The sequence below is a fragment of the Dromiciops gliroides genome, chromosome 1 (genome assembly GCF_019393635.1).
Source record: "Dromiciops gliroides isolate mDroGli1 chromosome 1, mDroGli1.pri, whole genome shotgun sequence".
Lineage (NCBI taxonomy): Eukaryota > Metazoa > Chordata > Mammalia > Microbiotheria > Microbiotheriidae > Dromiciops > Dromiciops gliroides.
This window is the reverse complement of record NC_057861.1, coordinates 602,364,174-602,383,289: the sequence shown is the minus strand read 5'-3', so window position 1 is coordinate 602,383,289 and position 19,116 is coordinate 602,364,174.

Here is a 19,116-nt window from a genome sequence, read left to right as displayed (position 1 = left end):
TGAAGGATGGATGGGAAGGAAGGTAATAGAGTGGAGAAAGGTAGAAAGACCAGTTTACTTGGTTTTTACAATAATTTAGGCCAAAAAAGAGGAAGAACAATTATAGTGGGTGAAAAAATTGCTCATAATGAATGCCACATATATAATGAGAGGTGGGGGGAATAATCAGGTAACCAGTTTCAATCATCACTGATGTTGGCAAATATAGAACAACACTTTTCTACAAGGGTGAAAGCTGATGGTGACCCGAGTGTAAATTGCTCTCAACCTACCACTATCCAGGGTATTTAGTTATTGTTGTTGTGTCATTTTCAGTTGTGTCCAACTCTTTGTGACCCCATTTGGGCTTTTCTTGGCAAAGATACTGGAGTGGTTTGCTATTTCCTTCTCCAGCTCATTTTACAGCTGAGGAAACTGAGGTAAGCAGGGTGAAGTAACTTGCTCAGAGTCACACAGCTAGTAAGTGTCTGAGGCCAGATTTGAACTCAGGTCTTCCTGACTTCAGGCCCAGAGCTCTCTCCACTATGCAACTTAGCCACCTCTAGATGTAGTAGTAGAAGGTAAAGAGTTCAGGATTTGACCAAAGCATGAAATGTCAAGGAAACCCAGACTCCTTCCTTGCCTAGTTGTTCATGTGTCAGAGCATTGTAAGCAGACTGCTTACTCCAGATCCCTTCTCTCTACTCTAGGAAGTATACACTGGAGAAAATGAGTCATTCCTTCACACCACTTGTGTCTGCTTAAAGAATTTGAATAGCTAATATTTTCTTGTGTATTTCCCTCAGAGTTTAGAATTGTTGGTGTAATAGCAGCTTGGTAGGCCTGGGCCTAGTTAGGGATGCTCTGGTCCTGAGGGGGACACTCTGACCATGGAGAAATACAGTTGATCATCTGGCTGGGGTCAATTAGGGATTACTCTTTCCTTGGAGAAGCAAAGTAGTTAATTAACCAGATAGTGATTAGTTAAACAGATAATAAATCAAACATGTCAGACACCCAGAAAGCTGGTCACCTTGAATTTACAGCATGAGTTTAGTTGGGAGCCAGCTATGTTTGCTATGTGATTAGGATCAGGTAGTTAGAATAATCTCAAGTTAGAAATGTGGAATTTTTATTTTTCATATATCCATATAGCTAGCATCATCATTTTCTAAACTGCTGTAATTTTTCAGTCCTAAGTCTCTCCCCCTACCCCCTTCTCTCCTCTATAAAATTGTCATCTTCTCCTTTGTTCAGGGAGTTGAAGTTTAGACTTCTTCTCTCAGCCATAGCTCTATGTGCTGACTGATTGAGGAACATACCATAAACCTGTTCCTCCTCGGGAGATGAAGATTATACTTCTCCCAGCCATACCTCTGTGTGCCAAATAATAAAAAAAACCCTTTTACTTAAATTCTGGTTGGGGGTGCAGCTAGGTTTTGCAGTGGATAAAGCACCAGCCCTGGAGTCAGGAGTACCTGAGTTCAAATCTGGCCTCAGACACTTGACACTTACTAGCTGTGTGACCCTGGGCAAGTCACTTAACCCCCATTGCCCCCAAACAAACAAATAAACAAAAAACAAAAACAACAACAAAAACAAAAAAATTCTGGTTGGAACATGTATGCAAGTAATTTTTTGAAAGGAATATTTTTAGAACCAATTTAGCGGTAACATTGGGAACAATAAATACAGATGAAGCTTAACAAATACTTGATTAACTGATTGATATCCTGAACTCAGATTCAGGGAAGAATCTGAGAAGTATGAAAGAGTTACCATTCTCACTTCAGAGATTGTGTGTTTCCCAAGATACAGAGAAAGATCTGCTTCATTATCTATTTGACTTCAATTATCTCAAAATCATAATCATAGATGCACACTGTTTTATTTAATGGAATGTTCCACTTAACACAAATAACCCATACTTTATGGTACATTAAAATTAATATTTCTGATCAGCTTAAAAATGACATTGGGACTATAATCCACAGAGATCATTTCTGGTACAAAGCTCTTTTCAACAACAATAGGTATTTCCTTGTTCAGAACTGGGGCTTTTCGTTTCCATTTCAAAATGCCCTTAAAATATTTCCGTTGGAGGTCTTTCAGATCCATAAATTGTTTTTCTGAAAATAATCAGATGGAGGGAGAATTAAGTTTGTTGATTTCAAATTGTCAGCTAATAGTAACTTCAATATGCACATTTCACACATGAATCCCTATGGTACTTGATTCTCACTCTTAGAATAAAGAGCTATACCTTTCCTCCTCTCTCCTCTTCTTTCTATGAATTTGTGATTATATCCAATTTTATCAGGGAATCTCTTGGGAATCTTTCAGACTTCTTGGAAACATCTTTTCAGTTTTTGTAGAAGAGGAATCCTAACTGTTTTTCTACTTGAATTCAGCTGGTTAGGACATTTTAAATTGGGCCAGATCTTGCAAAAGGTATTATTGTGGATTTCCCTGAATTGCAAAGTTAGAGGAATGAGTGATTGACACTCTAGTCACTATGGTTGCCAAGATAAACTTTTTTTTTTTTTTTAGTGAGTCAGTTGGGGTTAAGTGACTTGCCCAGGGTCACACAGCTAGTAAGTGTTAAGTGTCTGAGGCTGGATTTGAACTCAGGTACTCCTGAATCCAGGGCCGGTGCTCTATCCACTGCGCCACCTAGCTGCCCCCAAGATAAACTATTAACCTTAATGGAGGTTAAAACAAACCATCAGAGGCTGACCCTTGGTATTATGACTACCATGCTATGTTTAAGGCTTTCCTCTCAGTTCTGAACCACTAGTAAAAAGAAGCTAGAGAGGATATTGATATGTTGTGCTTGTGAAGGCATAACTTAAATCCTTCTTCCCCACCAAAGAGCAAAGGCAGATCTAGACCCAGAGGAATAGTGCTCCAGGGAAGGTGATTAGGGAAACACCAATTAAAGACTTGGTTCATCAAATAGCAGGAAGTTTTAAGCTGATGCTATTCAAAAGACCTAAAGTACAATTCAAATGAAGGGCAAAAGGAGATGGATTCAGATAATAGTGTTGAGAAAATATAATAAATAGCTTTGAAAATCTGCCGATGGGGGAAAAATAAATTTGAATTCCTGTACTTAGTCAAATAACAATCAATAATTAGATTAATGACAGGTATTCTGATATCACTGGGAAGTTATGTTTCTTTAATCCTTGCTCCTATAGTATTCTTTTTTTTCCTAATAAAGATCAGTTTTTACCTCCATTTAAAAAAAATAATTTGTTTTTCAGTTATCAACATTGAATTCTGGTCTGCTTAACCTGTTAAAGCATGGTCTTATAAACAAAATTTAAAAAATTTTGTTTGGAAAAAAACCAACAACCTAGCCTGAATTGCAGGGATAGTTCTGGGGAAGAATTCCTTCAACACTGGAAGGCATGTTTATCCAATTCAACTCTATTTTAGTGGTGACAAATGCATTCAAAGAATATATATATATATATATATATATATTTTGCATCTATCATGTTATAGTACTAGTTAATTGGTAAAAGAGTGAACTTGTGGGGCAGCTAGGTGGCACAGTGGATAGATTACCGGCCCTGGAGTCAGAAGTACCTGAGTTCAAATCTGGCCTCAGATGCTTGACACTTACTAGCTTGTGACCCTAGGCAAGTCACTTAACCCCAATTGCCTCACACACACAAAAAAAAGAGTGAACTTGTGCTAAAGAAGGTCTAAAAGAAATTAGATAACCAAATAAAAGGAAATCCAGTGAAAGCCTCAGTAAATTGTAACACATTGTGGCTCTTATTTCTATTCCCTTTTTTTGCTATTATTAGAAATATATATTTCTAGAAGAATTTTGAATTAGCCTGTGGGAAGAGAGAATGAGAAGATTAAATAGGAAACATTTAAAAATACCCGGAGGTATGTCCATTTTAGAAGAGGACCATGAGGGGCAGCTAGGTGGCACAGTGGATAGAGCACTGGCCCTGGATTCAGGAGGACCTGAGTTCAAATCCGGCCTCAGACACTTAACACTTACTAGCTGTATGACCCTGGGCAAGTCACTTAACCCCAATTGCCTCCCTAAAAAAAAAAAAAAAAGAGGACCATGACATTGAGGTGATGTCATGACCTGCACTGAACTGGACTTAAGTGAGGGAGGGCTGTCCAAGGTCACCAACCTAATTCTCTCCTCCAGAGCCATCTGGGTCCAGTGGCAAGATATATATCAGAATGACTGGAGATAACCCCAATTGCCTTAAACAACAGGGGGCAAGTGACTTGCCCATTGTCACACAGCTAGTGTCAGAGGTGAGATTTGAATTCAGGTTCTCTTGACTTCAGGGCCAGTGCTCTATCCACTATATCACCTAGTTGCCCCACCTGGAGGCAGTCCCAAAGCAGAATTCTATTAAGTGATCTTAATAGAGTTGATGTACAGGATTTTGAATATTGCATCTTTTTGAGTAAGCAGATACAGAGACTTCTTAACTAGCATGTATGTCATTTAAAATATCAGGGACTAGCCTTTTTCTGCCTAAATTATTGGGGAACTAGGCAGGGGTTTTTCTAACATATTGCTACTTATAAATTAATGGCTATTGCAGTAGTTTAGGTAGTAAGCATTTATTAAATCATATTAAATGTTAGGAGAGTATTGACCGCATTTAACACAAGCTGAAAAACCCTCCAGTACCATATTGTCTAAGAGAGCACATGACTCCCAGGAGAGTTCCGAAACTCTACATTACCTAGAGAGAGAGTTACCATACCACCTTCCTCGCCAACTGTGTCACCCAGAATGACATTTACCTCATGATCTCAGTCTCTTTTCCTCTTCCAATGGAGATGGTTCTTACACACTGATCATTCAATTCCAAAGGTTGAGGTGACCTGAGGGTGGCCCATGTTAAAATGAGCTGTACTGTGTCAGGGTCTAATGCAAAGACAGACCCCCTGAGAGCAAAAGCCCTTTAAGTTAGGTGTGGTTTTAATTTCTCCTTTACTGAGCTAGTCAATCTCCATTTCTATTGATCCACCTTTGGGCTCCTGGGCTGGTCCCAAAAGAGATTAGCCAAAGTTTCTGAGCTAAACCTTCTCTTGTGGTAGTCCCTGTGTCCCCAAAAAGTCCATTATTAATAATTATTTTCTCATACATGGTAAGGCGTGGGATTTGGTACCTTTATTACAGACCAAAAGTCTTAAGGCAGCAAATAGTTGCATTAAGACTATTGGGGGAGGGGCAGCTAGATGGCGAAGTGGATAGAGCACTGGCCCTGGAGTCAGGAGTACCTGAGTTCAAATCCGGCTTCAGACATTTAACACTTACTAGCTGTGTGACCCTGGGCAAGTCACTTAACCCCAATTGCCTAACCAAAAAAACCCCCCCAAAAAAACCAAACCACTAAAAAGACTATTGGGGGGGTAGCTAGGTGGCGCAGTGGATAAAGCACCAGCCCTGGAGTCAGGAGGACCTGAGTTCAAATCCAGCCTCAGACACTTGACACTTACTAGCTGTGTGACCCTAGGCAAGTCACTTAACCCCCATTGCCCTACAAAACAAAAACAAAAACAAAAAAGACTATTGGGACAAGGGCAGCTAGGTGGCACAGTGGATAAAGCACAGGCCCTGGAGTCAGGAGGACCTGAGTTCAAATCCGGCCTCAGACACTTGACACTTGGGTAAGTCACTTAACCCTCATTGCCCTGCCAAAAAAAAAAAAAAGACTATTGGGACACCCTGGTGGATTATTAAGGTCTACTTGATGCCATATAATAAAGTCTTTCTTAGTCAAAATGGCCATAAACAAAAACTAGCTAACCAAACCTGTCCTCTTGCCTTGGGTAACATTTCTCAAACACCATTATTTTAAAATCTCACATTTTACAGATCAGGAAATTGAGGCATAGAAAGAGACCATGTTTACACAGCTAGCAAGTGAATGAGACAGGATCCAAATGCAAGAATTTCTGTCTCCCAGTATAGCACTGTTCACCATATTGTGCTCAGGATAATGATAATAGTGATTTGCCCACCTGGATGGAGCAGTTTTTCAGAAAATTTTTGTCTCTTTGTTTGTGGTCTGAAGATTTTCCCTTTGGGAGGGACAATGTTGAAAAGGACTATCCTACAGAAAATCTTCTCACTCAGAATGTCATCTTTTATCATGAAAGGTAACAAGAAAGGAAGACAATGGTGGGCAAGCATCTCATAAGGAAAAATGTGCATTGGCCGGAGGATTCTTCTAATGGGGGCAATTGCTCTGGAAGGCATCAGACTCCTTTCCCTTAATGATTGTGCTGTGCCACCTGCTAATAAGGTGCGATGTAAGATTTTAATCATTCCTTTTGGGTCAAAAATAGTACTCTTGTCTTTCAAGACAGCAGGCTGAGCATACTCTAGTGGTGCTTCACGACCTAGTGTTTCTAGTGAGATGATGTTTAAGACTTGAAGAAGATAGTTCTTTGCTTCTGTAACGGAAATATCATGTTTTCTTAAGTTGTGGAATTTTTCATTTTCCTTTATCAAAGTGTCAGCAGATAAATACAACTTCGAGAGCTGTAGAAAAAAAATGGAACATTTGTATCATTAGAGTAGCATACAAAGAAGAAATCTAGCAGGTAAAATGAAATGATTTAATGAGAAGATGAGACCCTTGCAAAAACTCTATTGGAAATTAAATGGAGGGGGCAGCAAGGTGTTGCACTTGATAAGACGCAGGCCCTGGATTTAGGAGGACTTGAGTTCAAAGCTGGCCTCAGACAGTTGACACTTACTAGCTGTGTGACCCTGGGCAAGTCACTTAACCCTCATTACCCTGCAAAATCAAAAACAAAAAAAAGAAAAGAATGTTTGATATTAAATGGAGTGCTAAGTATATAGGTCCTAAGGCAAACAAAATATCACATGACCATGAAAATAGAAGTGTTATTCTTTCAGGGGGGAAGGGGTATATTTACAAAACTAAAGCAAACCAAAGCAAAGTAGAATGGTGGAGGGAAAGAAATCCTGACCATAGAGTTACTAGAACCAGGTTTTAATATTTGTTTTACTACCAATCTGCTTTTGTAACATTGGAAGTCACAGGACCTAGTCTAGATTGCAGTAATTGCCCTCTGGTTTGTCTCATCAACGTGAGACCTCACATAGATGAAAAATTGGACAAAAATCCCCTGAATGAATGTTAACCTCTTTAATGTACCTGTGCTTTAGAGTTTGAAGGTTGACTTTAGAGTTAGAAATTAAGGCCATCAAAAATCCGATGACACCTTTGTTCTTTGTTTTGACATGATGTCCATTAGAGGTTAATGGTCATTTATGCAGAGGGATGAATCTTTAAGGGTCTGGAAAATTTATTGATGAATGTTTCTCAGGATCCAGCTAAAACAATGAGAGCAGCACCCCTCTCATATTTCTTTGTGAACAGGTCCAATTAATCAGCAACATCAAGTGTGGGGGGGGAGAGGTAGACCCTCTCCCTCCTGTCCTTTCTCCCTTCTTTGTCCCTTCAACCAGTCACAATACTCAAAGACCTTGAAGCCATCCTGGAAGTAAGGTAGCAGATAACACTTTGCTTCTTCACCCATTACTGCCTTAGAACCCTGGGGAAACTATCAAAACATAGCTTACACTCACGTTTCCTGTATAAAAAGGAAAATAAGGAATTCACCTTCATTGCTGAATGGCCATGAGCTACCAGTGGTTTTCAAAATGAATGGAAGAGAGCCATCTCAAAGCAAAAAATTGATCCTCTCAGGTCTTCAGCCTTTCTGAGGCATTGGTCAGCTACATATAAAATATATCCCCTAATAAATCTCATTAGGACACTTAAATTTTGTGCTTGAGCTGTTCTTTTCCTATGGTGGATGATGATTTAACACAAAAATTACTCATTAAGATAAGCATTTCATGCTAAATAGTAAGAATAAAATAAGTAGAAAAGACAGGGGCAGCTAGGTGGCACAATGGATAAAGCACGGGCCCTGGATTCAGTAGGACCTGAGTTCAAATCTGACATCAGACACTTGACACTTACTAGTTGTGTGACCCTGGGCAAGTCACTTAACCCTCATTGCCCCGCAAAAAAAAAAAGAAAGAAAGAAAGAAAAGACTGATCATCTCTTCATTTATCCCTCTGAACCCCAAATAATAATAATCTACTTGGACAAGTCATTTCATTATTCTGGGCATAATTTTCCTCCCATGTAAAATTAAAAGGTTTAATGACATGAAATACAGGATTCTATTCAAGGTTTCAATTTGATGTGGGGTGGGTTTAATTGATCAGATTGATTGTGAAGTGTCCCAAAGAATTAACAAGACTCAGTGACTCAGTTTCCCAAGTTTTATTGCAATACTGTGAGTGATCACAGGGAGAGCACCATGGGGGTGTCTCTCGAATAGGGAAAGAGAAGATAGTTATATTTATAGTATGGATAAATTGATTATCAGTCTCATTATAATAATCTCCATCTTAGGGAGGTACAGGGAACGACCTATCCTAATTTGGACTTCCTGGGGTCCTAAGCCAACCCCTGAGGTGGGTACCTTTTTCCGTGGAGGTGTGTTTTGGGGGTTTTCATGTCATAAGGTGAACTGGGGACAAATTTGGCCTTTTCTCCACATGTTACCTCAACTTGCCAAGGTCAGAGTGTCCCTGTGTTTTTCATTCTCAGGCCTAGTTTCTGGGTATTAACATTTATCAGTTAGGATTTCTATAACATGTCTCTTTATGTTTTTGTTTTAGTTAAGGTCTCTATGACCTGCCTCTTTATGTTTTTTTATGAGTGGTGATTAATGGGGATAATTAATAGGAGCCAGACCTCCAGGTACCAGTTAACAAGAACCTAGGCCCTGACTTTGATGAGGGCCCAGGTCTTGAGTTATCCATTAATCCCTTTCAGAACTGGGGTCTGAATCCCTCTTAGAGCTCAGATCTAAATTAGTGTGTGGGGTGGGGAGGGGCAATGAGTGTTAAGTGACTTGCCCAGGGTCACACAGCTAGTAAGTGTCAAGTGTCAGAGGCTGGATTTCAACTCAGGTCCTCCTGAATCTAAAGCCGGTGCTTTATCTACTGCACCACCTAGCTGCCCCATCATTTCTTCTGTAGCTACTTCCTGCTGAATGGGGGTGAAAAAGGGACCAACAGGAGGTCTATGAATGGTGGGAGATCTAGGAGCAGGAGTAAAAAGCCTTCCTGGCATCTCCATGGTACTCTCCCTGTGGTCACTCACAGTATTGCAATGAAACTTGGGAAACTGAGTCATTGAGTCTTGTAATTCACCTTAATTCCATCCCAGATCAAATTGAACTAGATAAACAACCCTAAATTCCCTTCCAACTCTAAGCATCATAGGATTCTTTTATAGTATTAGAAGTACACAGATAAGAAAAATAAAAATCTAGTTCCAAATAGATGAGTTCTAAGAGAGAACTATCAACTCACAGAGATAAATAATAGGGAATGGAGTCCTAATGCTGTAGACAAGGGATTCCATTGGCCACATGCCCCTACAATATACCAACTGTTAAACACAATAGGGTTTCACATAATAATAACCTTATCACTTAGCACAATGCCTTGAGACCATTGATATTTAATAAATGTTAGTTGACTGAGTCTTGTAATGATTGGAATGATGCCACCTACTGGAGACTTGCTGTGGGAAAGCTCCATCATGAGGAAAATGCTGCAGAGGCATTGTGGCTTTTCCTTGGCGTCAGGAAATGATGTTTGCTCATGGGGGCTGTCTATCAAGGCTACCAGCCAATCAACTTGAGGAGCCTCCTATGGTCTGGGAGGAGACAGGAAGGTGGAAAGGGAGCCTGCACGGAGAGCTCTGGGGCTTTTTGGGTTCCTGACTTGATGGTGGTGGCGGCAGAGGACTTCACAGGAAATTTGAGGAAAGATAGGAATGCCAGGCTGTTGGAATTCTGTTCTCAATCTTTTTCTTTCTATTTTCCAATAAACCCTTAAAAACCTAAACTCGTTTTATCAGTGATTTTAGTCAGTTTCCCCCAAAACTGGGGGAACAGATTAGAATCCACATTTAGAATCTTAAATTACGCAGTTTGCATCAGCATCAAGAGGCATGTTCTTGTCAACAGTTCATCACTGATATATATATATATATGTATGTATGTATGTATGTATATACATATACATATACACATACACATACACACATACATGGAGGAAATTATTATTTTTGGTTTCAAGGATGGGTAAGGGAAAAAATGGCAGAGACTATATAGGGACTGGATCTTTTATTTTATTGCTCTGGGGGAATATAGGATGAAGAAATTTTCTTCTCTGCAACTGAGAGTCTTAGAGAGTTTCCTGAGGAACTTAGAAGTTAAGTGACTTAGCAGGCACTCAACAATCAGAATGTGCCAAGGAGAAGTACGATTAAGTGTCAAAATAGGGCATGAACCCAGGTCTTCCTACAAAGCTGTGTTTGTGGCCTAGTGGGAATCAAGGAGGGGGACTAAATGACCTCTCAATATCCTTGCTTTTCTAAAATATTATATTGATGGGAAGATGAATCTTGAAAAAGTAGACACTTTTTTCAGCAAATGCCATTATCTCTAAAAGAAATTATGAGTCAGCTGGTTCAGCTCATTCATTTACCCATTCATTCAGCAATAAACATTTATGAAACATCTATTATATGCTAGATATGGTACCTAAGGAAAGGGGAGAAGATGAGAAAGATATAAAGACAGTCAAGTAGGGTATGCAACATATATGCATAGAATATAAAATATAATGCAAATTAGAATTTGACAAGAACCTAAGAAGAAAAGGATTGAACAATACTGGTAAATCAGGCCAAAGTCTCAGGTTTGATTACTACTTCAGGACCCTTTGCCTATCATCATAATAGCTTACATAAGCAAGCTACATGTTTAATTCCAGGCAATTTCCTTGCAAATGCATGCTGGGAGACCATGTTTTCTATTCCATGTCACATATGCTATGTACAAACCAAACTGCCCTTGTTACTGCTACTCATATTTTCTCCATTTCCTATATTTGTGTCTTTGTATTGACTTCCTCTCATGCCTGGTATTGCTCCCCTCCCCCCTCCACCTAGTTTTGTTCAAGACTCATCATAAATGCTGCCCTCTATATGAAGCTTTTCCTGGTTCCCCCAGTTCTTGATGCCTTCCTTCCCCCTTCCATCCCACCAATTACCTTATATTGATCTTATCTATTGTGGAAATTTATTTTGATTTGGGGACCCTACCTTTGGGCTGAGATTGGAAAGCCTTAGGCCCTCAGGGTCTCTTCTGTGTGGGAGGGGCTAGTACCCCTCCTCCTCAGCTTCAGCTGAGCCCAAAAGCCCCATGGGCTGCACAAGACGCCAGGTCAGACTGCTGGGGGAGAAAAAAGCCCCCAGCTCCCTCCAACCTGAGCGGAGCTATCTGAAAGATCCCGGTTAGCCTGTGCTGAGGCAAGGGATGCTGGAGCATCCCCTCTCCCCCCCCCCCCCCAGCCCCAGCCGCAACCCTGACTGGTGGATTAGCTTGGTGTGTGGGTGCAGGAAGCCCGGAGATTTGAGTGGAGAGAAGAAAAGGTATATATAGACCTGGGAGTTAGAGAGCAAGGGGGTTCGTTCAGACAAGGACGGACGAGAGAGGCTGAGAAGAGGTGACAAGAAGAAGGCGGGGACGAGACAAACAGTAACGCAGGAGGAAAGACCAGTGGACAAGATTAGAGGGGCGGAAAAGGCGGCAGAGGGCAGACTGACCAGGAGGCAGCGGAGAGCACAGAAGTGGTCAGCACAGGGTACAGGTTGGAGAAAGTGAAGATTAAGAGGAGTTAGAAGAAAGTAGCTGAACAGGGAAAATATAACTGTGTCCTGAGGCGAGAGGTGGCTAAGGTCCTTATTGTATTAAAAAAGTTAGGAAGTGCAGCAGGTGGGAAAGAGATGCAGTAGAAAGAGACCGCAGGAAAGCAGTCAGGTTGTACATTTTATTTCCCTGTATTCTTAATTTTAAATAGTATCTCATAAATAAACTCTGCTTTGATTATTTAGTTAAGAGCCTTCTTAATCTTTAGTTTATCAATTTGGGAGCAGTGTGGTAGAACTTTAGAAACGGCCCATATTAAATTAACAGCAGTCAGACGGCCAAATAGTCAAAAGTCCCCAGTTAGTCATCTACAGTTTAGTCCCTCCAAAATTAGGCCCAGCTAGTCATCAAAAATATTCTCACACTATTTTGCATTTGCTTATGTATGCGTGTGTTGTTTCCTCCTACCAGACTGTAAGTTCCCAGAGAGCAGGGACTGTTTCGTTTTGCCTTTGTATCTTCATTATGCAACACAATGCCTGGCATAGAGTAGTTACTTAATTAATGTTTGTTGATTGGTTGAAGTATAGTAGGAATCACTGGTTTATACTATGGGTATTTTCTAGAAGCTTTATAAATGTCATGAGGACCTAGTCTGTCAGCTTTTTCATAGATACTATCATAGAAGCTAGGAGCACTCAAGAGAGTGCTTAAACATTCAAGACCCTTTGATACCACATGGTAGAGTTTTAGGGACATACCGGGCAGAAAAATGACTTTGTCCTGGCTTTCACCACTTTCTCTGTGGCATCTGCAATGTCCTTTATCTTTACTGATTCTGCCATCTCTGCTGTATCTTCTATTTCTATAAGCTCAGATGAGCTTTCTTCCTTGATGGTGGGCATTGTCCTGGGAGATGACATTCTGATTCCTAAGGGGAAAATCAATCAAAGTTGCTCTTGTGGGATCATTCACAGAAAATAAGGAAAAATGAAATGAGAAAAGCACAGAGATTCAAGAGGTTTCTGAACTTCGGGATAGGAAAATTCTTTTGGATTTTGTACCAGATTTTCCTTTTCTTTTTATCTCATGATTCATGGTCAAGTTCAACCTAATTTGTATCTCAATCAATAGTTTTCTAACACTCCAAATTCTTGTAGATGGTTATTTGGTAGACACTGAATAGCTGTAGACACTGATCATAGCTTCAAAGGGCTTTCTAGAACCATATCTTGTCCTTTTATCCTACCTAAGTAATCAGTCTTTAGCCAGAGCCTTAGAAATGATCTCTTGTCTTTTTGCTCAAGGGAAAGTAATAATTTCCCACAAGAGAATAAGATGTTGTTTTAATCTGTCTTTTCCTCAGTGTAACCTCATTGGAAGAGGATAGTTGAGAAAAAAAAAAAATCTCTGTCACAGTATCTTGGTTATTATGAGCTGGGCTTCTTTACTCAATAAACTCCAATTGCTTCCCATTGCCTTTAGGGTAAAATATAAACTCCTCTGGCTTTCAAAAACCCTTTAACAACGACAACAACAAAAACCCTTTAACAACCTGATCCAATTCATAGCCCCACCAACAATACTTAAGTGCCCATCTTTCCAAAGCTCCTCTAATAGTTACAATTTGTATCTTTTATTATCTTCACCAATTTGCTTAGGTATGCGATAAAACTTTAGAATTATTTTGATTTATATTTCTATTATTAGTGACATGACACTTTTATATATGGTTGTTAAGAATTTGTAATATTTTCTGGAGAAATGTTTGTTCATATTATTTTTAGGTCTTTTATGAATATTTATTAGTTGCCTATGTATCTTAGATATAGGAGGCTTAACATGGATATTTGATACAAAGATTTTTTTCCCCTTGTTGACTTCTTTCCTTCTGTGGGAAAGCTTCATTGCATTGTTTGAACCTAGCTCTGCATGACTGAGAGACCAAACCTGTTGCTTAGAGACTAGATTTGTTTAATTTCCTTAACTCAGGACTCTAGGTTATACTGACCAACAACCTTTTTGCAGATTGGGAGATGGATGCAAGGAATGTAAGGAGTTACTTCCTGTTAAACATCTCAAGCAACCTGTGTTCCCCTACTGTAAACTACCTCCATGTTATCCAATCAGTTAATGTTTCTTTGGTCCTTTGAATAATAATTAGTATAAAGTTTACAGAGACTTCCTGGGAGTGAGTTGACCCTTTTTCAACTCTTCCCCCTGCAGGACAACTTAATAAACTTCTTTCTAAATTTTTTTCAGTTCTGGATTTGTTCTCTGCTGACACTTCTCATCATCACAGATGCATTAATCTAATTTTATGTACTCTAAATGATTTATTTTACAATTTGTAATCACCTCTAACCTTTGGTTAAGAATTCACCCCATCGAGGGGCAGCTAGGTGGCAAAGTGGATAAAGCACTGACCCTGGATTCAGGAAGACCTGAGTTCAAATCCACTTCAGACACTTGACACTTACTAGCTGTGTGACCCTGGGCAAGTCACTTAACCCTCATTGCCCCACCAAAAAAAAAAAAAAGAATTCACCCCATCCATAATTGTGAAGGCAACCTTGAAAGTTACCCAATATGATTCTATCCCAATTTTTAATAGCATGCCTTTAATTTAATTAATCACATACCAATTTTGAGTTTATTGTGGTATATGGTAAAATATATTAGGCTAGTGGATAGAGCACTGGCCCTGGAGTCAGGAGTACCTAAGTTCAAATCCGGCCTCAGACACTTAACACTGTGTGACCCTGGGCAAGTCACTTAACCCCAATTGCCTCACTAAAAAAAAAAAATTAAAAAAAAAGATATTAGGCTAAATTACCAGATTAATTTTCAGTTTTCTCGGCACTTCTTATAAAAAAGCAAGCTAATCTTATCATATATATATATACACACATACATGTACACATATACATATGTGTGCATATATGCATACATACACACATATATATGTGTGTGGTGGTATTGTTGTTCAGTCATTTCAGTTGTGTCTGACTCTTCATGACCTCATTTGGTGTTTTCTTGCCAGATACTGGAGTAGTTTGCCATTTCTATTCTAGTTCATTTTAAAGATGAGGAAACTGAGGGAAACATGGTTAATTAAATGAGTTATTCAGGGTCACATAGCTAATTAAATATCTGAAACTGAATCTGAACTCAGGACTTCCTAAACTTCCTCACTCCAGGCTTGACACTATCCACTGTGCCACCCAGTTGCCTACACACACACACACACACACACACACACACGTGTGTGTATATGAGATATCTACATGAACCTATAAAGAGAGAATATGAATGAATATATGGCATTTTTTGGTATACAGTAGTATGTATCTGAATATGTATATACACACAATATATTTAAATATACTATATATGCATATAGTGTGTGTTTTTAGGTAGATAGATAGATATTCCATTCATTCCTTCTTTATAGATATATTCCAATACCTCTACCTGAGCTGCAAAGGAGCAAGCAGCCATATTGTGTGAAGTAGGGAGTAAATGTGGATTGTGGTCTTATCCCCCAATATAAAAAACAAAATAACACAGTGGGTGAGAGTGTTGGGCAGCTCAGTTCCCTTCTTGGCAATGTTCCCAAACCTACATCTTCTTGCTTTTGACAGACAACTGAGCAATGGGGCCAGCAAGCAGTGGTTCTTGGAAATATTCTTGAAAAACAATCTAGGGGGCAGCTATGTGGTGCAGTGGATAAAGTACCAGCCCTGGATTCAGGAGGACCTGAGTTCAAATATAGCCTCAGACACTTGACACTTACTAGCTGTGTGACCCTGGGCAAGTCACTTAACCCTCATTGCCCCACAAAAAAGAAAAGAAAAACAATCTAGAATCTTAAAGAATAGCTATGAGTATGGTCTGTGAACCCCTGAGGTACCCCAAGACTTTCTCAGGGAGTCTGTGAGGTCATAACTATTTTCACAATATTATAACATGTTATTTGCCTATTAAAATACTTCTCCCTTTTCTAACTACATGTCTGTATAAAGCTAGATTTTCTTCATACAGTGAAACTAAAACAGCATATAGCAACAGATTGAGTGCAGAAACAGATGTGAGAATCTAGCTATCTTCTATTAAGCCAAGCATTAAAGAGATTTGCAAAAATATTCAAAACAATAGCACCCTTCTCCTATTTTGTTGTTTTGGAAAATGCATTTTATCTTTAGTAAAAAAAAATATGAGTTTATTATCATTTTAAATAAAGATTTTAAAATTTTATCAGTTTTCATTTCTAATACAGTAATAGCAATAGTTATAACCCATATAAACAAAAGCTTGGGGTCCTCAATAATTTCTAGGAGTATAAAGGGGTCCTGAGACCAAAGAGTTTTGAGGACTGCTCCTCTAGAGTCTAGCCTTACTCTCTGACTCCAAGATTACCTGTAGGCCGGAAATAAATGCCAAAAGCACACACAAGGAGAAGTAGAACTCCTGGGCTTGTGACTATTAGACTGTTCTACTGTTGTTATGGGCAGCTGGGTGTCACAGTGAATAGAATGCCAGGAAAATTAATCTTCCTGAGTTCAAATCTGGCTTCAGACACTTACTAAGCTGCATGACCCTGGGCAAGTCACTTAACACTGTTTGCCTCACTGGGGGAGGGGGAAGGGGAGAGATGGTCTGGGGAGAGGTTGTTCACATGAAGGAAACAAGAAAAAAGCTTATGGAGGGGAGGGGAAGAGGGGGAAGGAATTGGGGAGTGAGTGAACCTTAATATCATCAGAATTGACTCAAAGAAGGACTAACATACATACCCAAGTGGGTATAATAATATATTTTTGCCCTGAGGGAGGGGAGGGAGATAAGGGGGGGGAGAGGGGAAGGAGGGAAGGGAAGATAGGGGAGAGAGCAGTAAAAAGCAAAATCCTTTCGAGGAAGGTAAAGATGTTCTGCATAACAGCACAAGTATGAAATATTGAATTGCTTGATTTCATAGGGAGGGTTGAGGAGAGAGGGAGGAAGAAAATTTGGAATATAGAATTAGCTCAAAGACCTTAAACTCATCAGAGTTGGCTCATGGAGGGAATAACATTCACACCCAGTTGGGAGGAGTAATCTATTTAACCCTAAAGGAAAGTATGAGGGGAAGAGGATAAGGAAGGAAGGGTGAAAAAAAAGGGAGTGCAGAGCAGGGGAGGGGACAGTCAGAAGTAAAACACTTTTGAGGAGGAATAGTTGAAAAGAAGATAGAAAATAGAGTAAATATCATGGGAAGGGAATAGGATGGAGGGAAATAGTTATGATGACTTTGCTGGGCTAATATGAAGAAAATTCTTTGTTAAGTTTAAGGTACTTTAGGTTATAATGAACAGGATACTATTAGAAAAACCTGGAAAGACCTACATGAACTGAAGCAGAGTGAAATGCACTGTATACAAAATAACAGCAATAGTGTAAGATGATCTGCTGGGAAGCATGTGGTTATTTTCAGCAAGGCAATGGCCCAATATAACCCTGAAGGACTTATGAAAATGGCAACCCATCTACAGAGAAAGAAGTGATAGTGTCTGAAAATAGATGGAAACACATTTTTTTCTTTTCTTTTTCTTTTCTTTTTTTTTTTTGGTGAGGCAATTGGGGTTGGGTGGCTTGCCCAGGGTCATGTGGTTGGTGGGTGTTGGGTGTCTGGGGCCGGATTTGGGCTCGGGTGCTCCTGGTTCCAGGGCCGGTGCTCTGTCTGCTGCACCACCTAGCTGCCCCTGGAAACACATTTTTTTAAAAAAACATTTTTTTCTCTTTGACAATTCCTCAGTCTGAAGTTTTGGGAGTTTTTTTGACTGTTTTCTCTCACAACCTAGCTAATGTGGGAATGTTTTCCATAACTACTCATGTATTCATAAGTTACTCATGTAACTTATTTTGAAACGCTTGAGTTCTAGTGGGTGGGGGGGTGGGAATGGAGGAGGAAGAGAAATTGGAATAATTTTTTTTAAAAATTGATGTTAGAATTTGTTTTTACATATATTTTGGAAAATAAAATTCTATTCAAAAAGAAAAAAAAACACTGTTTGCCTCAATATCCTTATCTGTAAAATGAGCTGGGGAAGGAACAGGCAAACAACTCCAGTATCTTTGCCAAGAAAACCCCAAATGGGGTCACAAAGAGTCAGATATGATTGAAATGACTGGACAACAAAATTGTTGTCATAGACCCATTTGTCTTGAAAGACAGTGAGCTAGGAGAGACTTCTTTATGGTAGAACAAACAGTCCAACTGAAGAGTTCTTGTTCCTGGTTTCACTCTGTTCCTGGTATTGTGTGTGTTCCTAGGGAAAACTTGTGTACTGCTGAACTGCCTGGAGTCTGGGGTAGAGAACTATGGAGGATTTGATGGTGATGAATCCCTATCACAGGGTTAGCAATTCATTCATTCATTCAACAAGGATTCATTAAGCAGAACAATCATCTGGGCATTGAGAAAAATACAAAATTTAAATAAGATATGATATCCCAACTCCATGGAAGTTACAGTCTAGCAGCTGTGTCTTTGACAACACTTTGAAAGCCATTCCCTGTTCTTTATGGCATAAAATGTCTTCCTTCTCCTGCTGTGGTTTGTTTAAGCTGCTTTCAAGTTTTGCTTTTTGTACTTTTCCCACACTTTCTGATTTATTGGAAACTGAGAAGTAGTTGGTTCTTGGTTATTTATCCCCAAACAGGGGCATGTACCACAAATGTCTAGCTTCCCTTCATTTCTGTTTCATTCCTGGTCCCACCCTTCAGAAAGGAATATTGAAGCATCACAATCTAATCCAATCTAGTGGCTTCAACTATTGTCTGGTTAAATCCCAAATCTGTATCTCTCTCCCTGATCACTCTCTTGAGTTCTAGTCCTCCAGTTCAACACCCTGACAGATACTTTTTCCTCAGGAGATAATATACCTCAATCCTTTAGCCCCCAAACCAGATCCATATCCTGACTTTACTGTTTCTGTCAATGTTAGCTTCACTGTCAGTCACTCTAACTAGGAACTGTGGTAACCCCTTTCTTCCTCTTCTCCCTTGCTTCCCATTATCTAATCAGCCACCAGGTTCTATTGATTCTTCCTTCATAAGATCTCATATTTATTCCTTTTCTTCCATTCTTCTTGCCACCACCCATTTGTAAATCATTTATTTGGACTTAGAATGTAGCATATTTGAAAATTGCAATCCACACATCTACAGAGAAAGAATTAATGGTATCTGAAAACAGATTGAAGCATATTTTTTTGATAGTTCCTTAATCTGAAGTTTTGTTTTTGTTTGTTTTCTTTCACAACCTGGCTAATGTGGAGATGTTTTGCATGACTACTCATGTATAACTTATATTGAAT